The sequence below is a fragment of the Lampetra planeri genome, chromosome 47 (assembly GCF_965212315.1).
Source record: "Lampetra planeri chromosome 47, kcLamPlan1.2.h2, whole genome shotgun sequence".
In the NCBI taxonomy this organism is placed as follows: domain Eukaryota; kingdom Metazoa; phylum Chordata; class Hyperoartia; order Petromyzontiformes; family Petromyzontidae; genus Lampetra; species Lampetra planeri.
Window position 1 is genome coordinate 634559 of NC_136153.1, and position 8388 is coordinate 642946.

Sequence of the window (8388 nt, forward strand, 5' to 3'; positions counted from 1 at the left end):
ACGACGGGGTCGGAGGCACACTTATTTATTAACACCAACTTGTGCACAGTAACGGGTACACACAGTACTTAAAGGGGTATCGTCCCCTTCACTCGGCTAACAGGGAGACACAACATCTAACCCCGCTAACCTACGCCCAAGTCCTCCACTACGGAGCTAGGGGAGGCTACCTATCCCAGCCCTGGTCAAGCTGGGATCCCGGCACCCTGAGTCTCCAGACCGGCTCTTATAAGAACGTCAGTCTGGGCTCTCGGGGCCACGCCACTGGCTTGACCTGGTCGGCCCTGACAAGGACAGCGAGCCAGGGGAGCTCCGGGGCCTATTCTAGCTGGTCTTCAGTCTTCGCTGGTTTAAGCTAATACTCGACCTCGAGCCCTCCGGCTCACCACCTTTTATAGTACTCGGCCCCCGGGAGGGGCCCGTGGGGGATGCAGGTGCGGACGTCGGTGTGAGCACCTCCTCTGTGTACGGCCCTAACCACGCCCCTTGTGTTTGTTAGCCATCCGTGCCCATACACAATTACACCTCTACACAGGTAACACGCTGAGATTAGGAGCACTCTCTTTAAGAGTGTGCTCCTAATCTCAGCTCGTTACCTGTATAAAAGACACCTGGGAGCCAGAAATCTTTCTGATTGAGAGGGGGTCAAATACTTATTTCCCTCATTAAAATGCAAATCAATTTATAACATTTTTGACATGCGTTTTTCTGGATTTTGTTTTTGTTATTCTGTCTATCACTGTTAAAATAAACCTACCATTAAAATTATAGACTGATCATGTCTTTGTCAGTGGGCTAACATACAAACATCTACAACCAGCCACTCATCTATGGAGATTATTCACACTGTGCGAGTTTAAAGAAAATATGAGACAGCAAGGTGATAATACGTTCATCAATGTATTGGAGAAATGAGAGCTGAGCGTTTCACAGTTTTGGAAAGCAGTCGTCTTCAAGAACCAATTGGAGAGTTTGCTATAGATAAAGTTCTGCGAATCTATCCAATGAATAATCAAGGGAATGCTCATAACGAAGCAGTGCTTCAATAGTTCAGAGCTCTTAACACCCCTATGTACACAATAAGAGCACAATATCAATTAGTGGATGTTGAAAATATAGAAATGAACACAATAATTCCAAAGGACATCAATAAGACTGGAGGCTTGCCACGTGAATTGATAATATTCATAGGAGCCAAAGTCATATTAAATGGTGCAATGGGATATATCAGAAAAATCACTTGGCCTATTCCTAGTCGTGCACAATTTTACGAAAGACAAATACCTGAAATAGTTGAAATAAACTTTGGCAAGGACGGCACACACGAAATTAAGCCGAAATAAGTTCAGTTCCCTGCTAATCGTGGCTATGGTACAGCTGAACGAAGAATGCTGCCACTAATTCTATCATGGGCATCGACAGTGCAGAAAATGCAAGGATGTACAGTAGATCATGCAGTCGTGTACTTGGGATCAAAGCTCTTCGAAGAAGGTCAAGCATATGTTGCCTTTAGTCGTGTTCGCTCACTGGATGGACTTCGAATTGAAAATTTGGACAACCGAAATCTAACTGGAAAGACACCATGTAATAATGAAGCGTTAGCAGAAATTGATAGAATGAGAAATCATCAACCATATTAAAGAAACTCGATTTGTGTGTCAACATCTTATACTCACAAATATGGTTGAGTACATTGCAAACAACATCAAGGCAATGTATAGAGTTAAGAACAGTGCTGTCGGATCACACTATAAAAGGTAAGGTCCACAAAAGAAGTAGTCTTAGTCTTAGACTGTCTATTTTTTGCAAGTAAGTATCAAATAATATATTCTTAGGTTTTTTCGGTAAAGTCACGTAGGTAAAAAATTTAAATTAATAAAAGTAAAATAAAACAAAATAAAAAATCACGACGTTTCGGAAGCAACACAAGCCTCCGTCTTCAGGTGGAACCGTCACAGCCACGACAGCTGTATCAAGTAAATGAGAGATCACAAGAAATACCACCCCGTATATATAATGGTTGAGGGGGGAAGGGCCAGGAACGGCACACTTTTAATTAGTATGGTAAGGTGAGGCTTAAGACTAAGAATAGACTGCATAACAAAGGACTGAGCCTTTGTTATGGAGAGGTGCGGTTTGTAACTAACACAAGTGTGAAAAAAGAAAGCAAGTAAAAACTAAAACTGGTAAAACAACAAACTGGCTGTCTATAAATAACCTGTAATAGTTGTCTGTCAAATAAGATGGTCCAAATAAGTGTAGTTACATCTTTTTTGCATGGTTAATCACATCTTTCCAATGATCACTCAGTTTGTAACCCTCATCACGGTTGAAATAATGTCTGTGTTTGTATATTTGTATGGCTTCGTGTACAAACCTTTGATGGTAGCCAGGAGGTTTGCAGAGCACCTTGGTCTCGGAAAAGACAATTTCATGAGAGCCCACAGAGTTGTAGCAATAATCGGCAACAGCCGAAGAACCAGTTCAAAGAATATTCCTTGAAAAAAAAATCATTGTTAAAATAAAAACAAAAAATGTAAAAATAAACTTTTTTTTTTAAACCAACCGTTTTATTTTAAAGTGCACTGAAAAGTAAAAAAAAAAGATTCAGCCATCACCAGCTGATCAGAATGTTTTTTTACATTTGTAACTAAAAAATAATACCGTGGGGCGCTCCTTTGATATCACTATTATCTTCATCGATGACCAAGAATAGCTAAAGAAAGTTATCAACAAATGGTACTCAATAGCATAACAAAATACTATAAGATTTCTAATAATATAGCGGGGCTATTTGCTTTTACCAACCTCATGATGGTACTTAGTTGGTCGAGATGGCGTGATGTCTTAGTAGCACGTTTGGAATCATCAAAACTATTCCATGCTAAAATTCAAGTATTTAGGTTTTGAAGAGTTGGAACACAGTATAATATGAAGTGGCTTGTAGCGTTCCTTTGTAAAGTGAAGTCTCACAATATGAAGGGAGTGGTATCTGATATCACTAGAAAAGGGTAAGTTGTAAGGTCCTAGGCAATATAGAATATGCGTGATATGGAATATCACGTGTCAATAATAAAAAGCCTAGTATGAAATTATAATAGAAAGTTCACCATTGATCTGTAAATCTTGACGAGCAATCATTACTTATCAAAAGTGAAAGCTTAACAACACAAGTAATAAGCATTTGAAGCAATTGAAACGCACATGTCGACTTGATTATGATCGGAAATTTTTAAAATGCATAAATAATAGCTAAAATAAGTACAAATACTTGACAAATACCTTCAAAATAATTTGAAACAAATTTACTACGTTTTTGATATTATCGGATAAGCAAAGATAGATTTTATAATTTCTAGTAATAACATGCACATGTCATTTATGTACTTATCTTCCCTTCGACTAATATACTCTGACCAAGAACAGAAGTTGCCATAGGAAGTTGAGAAAAATAATAATGGGTTTTTGTAAACTTTTGATCACTTTGCAGTCAACTGTTCTTTAAAAAAGCAGTTCAACACGGATACGAGTAGAAAGAAAACATCGAAATTAAGAATTATACTCAAAACAGTTGTAAATGTTCTACACTTCATCTCAAAGTTAAATGACATCATTATCAACATTTTCCCTTCTACTAATTAAAAACATTTTTTAGAGATAAATTGGATCATGGAAATATACAAAAAAATTCTAAAGAAACCCATTATGCATAAAAATATTTAAGGAACGCCCCACGGTTTTACTTTTTAGTTACAAATGTCCAAAAATATTCTGATCAGCTGGTGACGGCTGAAATTTTTATTTTTTTACTTTTTAGTGCACTTTAAAATAAAACCGTTGCTTTAAAAAAAGATTAAGGAGTTTTTTTTACAGATGTCCAGTCTGGGCGGTTTTGTCTACAGTCGAAAAGGTGGCAACCTTCGTGCACCTTTAGCGGCTTCAGCATCACACTGGAGATTAAGACACCCGCAATTGCGAAACACTCTTGGCGATTCAATTAAGCATCGCAATTCGATCGTGATTATTTATTACCACTGCCGACACTGCAGCGCCCTCTAGCGTCTGCAGGGGGTCATGCGGAACTCACTGCACAACGTGGCTCGGAAGCCATGTATCGTGGGGGGAGCTTGTGGGATCGATAGGAACTGATGCATCGGTCACATCCCTGCTGCCAGCGATACCGTATTGTGCAGCCTGTTCTCAAATATAATCCCATGCCCAGTGTTTGGTGTTTGAGTAAAATATAGCTACAGAGTGTCTGTAGAGGTGTCATCATGTTTGTAAAGCATTTCAATTAGACTGCGCTCTGAGATGGGGTCATACAAAGGTCCCCCGTATAGCCTTAACAGACTGTTGGGGGCAAGTGCTGTTAGCGAGCACCTATGAAGGCGGGCACGGGACACGAGTGCGTGTGTGGCCAACACCACGCTCGGCCACCTTTGTCTCACACCGTACCAGGTACTAAATTGAGGCTGAGTCGATCGAGGGGAGGCCCATGATCGTTTCAGATAATCGTCACTGGTGTTGGCCGTGAGTGGGAATCGAACTCGAGTCGCCGGGGTTGGTAGCGCAGTGTAGCACTAACCGCTGCACTGTTAGAAAAAAAGGGGAAAACCCTACTATCATATTTTCGTACTGGCAAATTAGGTCCCATGATGTAGATGCTCACCCCGAGCTCTCGTTACTCTGATAGAGCATTGTTTCTGTGCTGTACGCCTTTTGGTGTCCTCTGGTCTAACACCGTTTGAGACGAGGCTCAAAAGAAAGCTGTCTCTGGTGTGGACCAATCAGTTTCAAGGACAATGCATATATTATCAGAGTATGTTTTTTGTTTGCATTCTGACCACGAGCATTGTGGTTAATGCAGACATGATTCCTTGTAAAAGGTTTTAGTTTGGTGTTTTAATATTTTAACACAGCTGTTTTGTTGCAAGAAAAAATGGGAAAAACCTATTATCACCGATAGCTCGGTCCGAGCTGTTTAATTGCCAGAAAGGATAAAACCCGATTCCTATTTGTCACCATTCCCACAGTGCTGTTTGTTGCTGGCCGCTTGTGGATGCGTTTTTTTGTTGTTGGACCTTGCCGATGGACCTTTGCGGCCGATGCTCAGTAACTGTGGGGATACCCCAACATCGATAGCTCAAAACTTTCCGTCGAAATAGCGCGTAGCGCGTCATTCATTCAGAGCAGCCACTCCCTCCCAAAGACGCTCAACGCGACGCGACACACACACACCCTGGGACAGCCAGACACACTCTGGCTGCAGGAAAACCATTGCGAGAACTCGACTTGCGATAAATATATAATTATTATTTTGGGGTACAATAAAAAAAATTGTCCCGATACGGCGATTATTGCGATATCAGAACCTAGTAATTGTCTTCAGCAGTTGTATTGATTTGGGCATTTGGTTATACACGCGAATTGGCGCCCTGCAAATGAAGGGAGTTTCTGCTGCTTTGTTGCATTTCCAGCGTGAATGAAGATCGCTTTGAAGGTCTTCAAATGCAGTTGTCCCAACATTAGCCCTGCCATGAACTTGTACCTTTACAATGGATACCGCTTATATAATGCACATGCTGTTAGACACATAACTACACAGACTTATTAAAACGACTCATCACTGATTGTTGGGGTGAGGCCACGTAATGGATCTTAGCATATCTGTGTCGCTAGACCCTCCACCACCCGACGCAGGCGAGATAGAGATAAATTCTCGCCGCCAGATTGAGCAGCGATTAGACGCAAGGAACGACGTTTCGCTTGAAACTGCGCCAAGCATCGTCAGCACAAGATCCCCACTCTCGCTCTCCGTGTGAGTCACGTGCTTTCTTAAAAACACATCGGCGACCATGGCCTATTTAGCTCTGTCCGAGATGTTTACTCAACAACTTGTTAGTCTAGGTGCAATGTTAGTCTACGTGCAGTGTTTGTCTATGGGCAATGTTAGTTTACGTGCAGTGTTAATATATGGACAATGTTAGTCTGTGAAATGCTCGTCTAAACTAAAACTATTTTTTATTTGAGCAATGTAGCGCTTTTTCAGAAACGACCTGGCTATCACAAATGATAGCTCCATAAAGTTTATTGTAATGTGGACATTTATAGCAGTCAAATACTCTAAACGCGTGTTGATTTTAAATATGGAAGGGAAAACTGGAGGATCCGGAGAAAAATCCACGCAACCACGGGGAAAGAGACTTGCAAACTCCAAATATACAGCAGGCGTCAGGGTCGGGATCAAACCCACGACCTCCTGTACACCAGGCAATGTAGAATCACTTCTCGCCCCTGTGGCGCCCTCTATGCGCAGTTTTAATCCTTATGCAATGTTAGTCTGGGCAATGTTAGTCTACGTGCAGTGTTAAACTCTGGTAAATGTTAGTCTTGGGCAATATTGTTACAAATTAATTAATAATAATATATTTTTCTTTTTCATTCGAAAGCCACACTAAGTCATGTGACTCTTTTTCTGGAGGGTCCTGCTACACTGGGGTTTTACTTGAAGACGTTTACAGCCAACCAATGATGGTGACCTAATTTACATTTGGTATTCCATATTTTTGGCAGCAAATAAAATATACATATGTACGTGAACGAGCACCAACAATCGCGATGTGATATCTTTTTTTATTGCTAAACGGAGGTTACGATTATCGCGGAACCGTGACATCGTGTGATGCCGAGTGGAGCCGCGTGGCGCTGCGTGGCGCGCGCAGCGTGAATCCGCACGCCAGCGCGGATCATGGGCAGCAACTGGTCGCGAATCGTGGAGCGAGCCGCGTGCTCCCTCCTCCGCCGTCTCCGCGCTGATGGCTCACTCATGCTGCCATACACACAAAGACGAAGAGCCCCCGTATAGCCTTCGCGGACTATTGGGGCAAGTGCCATTCACGAGCACCGATGAAGGCCGGCACGGCACACGACGGCGTGGTGTTGGTTATAGCACCGTGCCTAGCCATCTTTGTCTCCCCACTTGTGATGTTTACACATAGCACCAGGCACTCATTTAAGGCTGAGCCGACCTAAGGGAGGCCCACGGACCGGTTCATGAAATCGTCACCCTTTGTGGACCATGGGCGGAAATCGAACTTGGGTCATGGGGTTCGTAGCGCAGTGCACGTAACCACTGTGCCACCGCTCCCCAGGTGCACACAACGACACATGCACACACACGTCCAACGCACGTCAACAGAGGGTGCGTACTGTAATGATGGCTCCTCAGGGCACCTATTTGCCCTGACTTGTATTATCTTTGGGCACACCGTCTGCTGAACTGCGCTCCATCAACCTCCAAACATTCTACTGGGGTTGATGGGATTTCCGCTGAGTGGACAGCGTCAGCTGGCTTAGGAAGAGCCAGTCCCCTGCTGTGTCACGCCTCACTTTGTCGTACCGCTGGACTGCGTGGCAGTGAATAGGCGGCAGGGTGGTGCAGCGCTAACGATGAGAAACCCGACTGGGTCCCAGCACTCGCTCGCCCCCATGTGTGGCACGCGTAGTGGGGCCTGGGTTGCGCATGTTCCTGAAGAGCACTGGAATGCATTCCAGCTGCCAGAAAATACCCACAATGCTGTTCTCTTTTAAAAATTACCCATAAAGCTGTCTAGAAAATTATCCATATAGCCGTTTAAAAAAAAGTGTCCATAATGCTACGTATGGAAAGTAACCCATAATTCTGTCTACAAAATGACCCAAAGTGCTGTCTATAAAATCAACAATGCTGCGTATAGAAAATTACCCGTAATTCTGTGTATAGAAAATTACCCATAATGCCGTGTCTATAAAATTATCCGTCATGCCGTCTATAATTATACCATAATGCTTTGTCTATGCAATTACCCATAATACTGCATCTAGAAAATTACCCATGAAGATTTTCTGCCCAGAAAATCACCCATAATGCTGTTCTGCCCTGTCGTGAGTGGGGGGCACGGGGTGGGAGGATGGGGGGAGGATGGGGGGAGCAAGGGCTGGGAGGAGGGGGGAGCAAGGGGTGGGAGGAGGGGGGGCAAGGGGTGGAAGGAGGAGGGGCAAGGGGTGGGAGGAGGGGGGGGCAAGGGGTGGGAGGAGGGGGGCGGCGGCAAGGGGTGGGAGGGGAAAGGGGTGGGAAGAGGGGGGAACAAGGGGTGGGAGGAGAGGGGAGCAAGGGGTGGGAGGAGGGGGGGAGCAAGTGGTGGGAAGAGGGGGGGGAAGGGGTGGGAGGGGAAAGGGGTGGGAGGAGGGGGGGGAGCAAGGGGTGGGAGGAGGGGGGGAGCAAGGGGTGGGAGGAGAGGGGAGCAAGGAGTGGGAGGAGGGGGGGAGCAAGGGGTGGGAGGAGGGGGGGAGCAAGGGGTGGGAGGAGAGGGGAGCAAGGAGTGGGAGGAGGGGGGGAGCAAGGAGTGG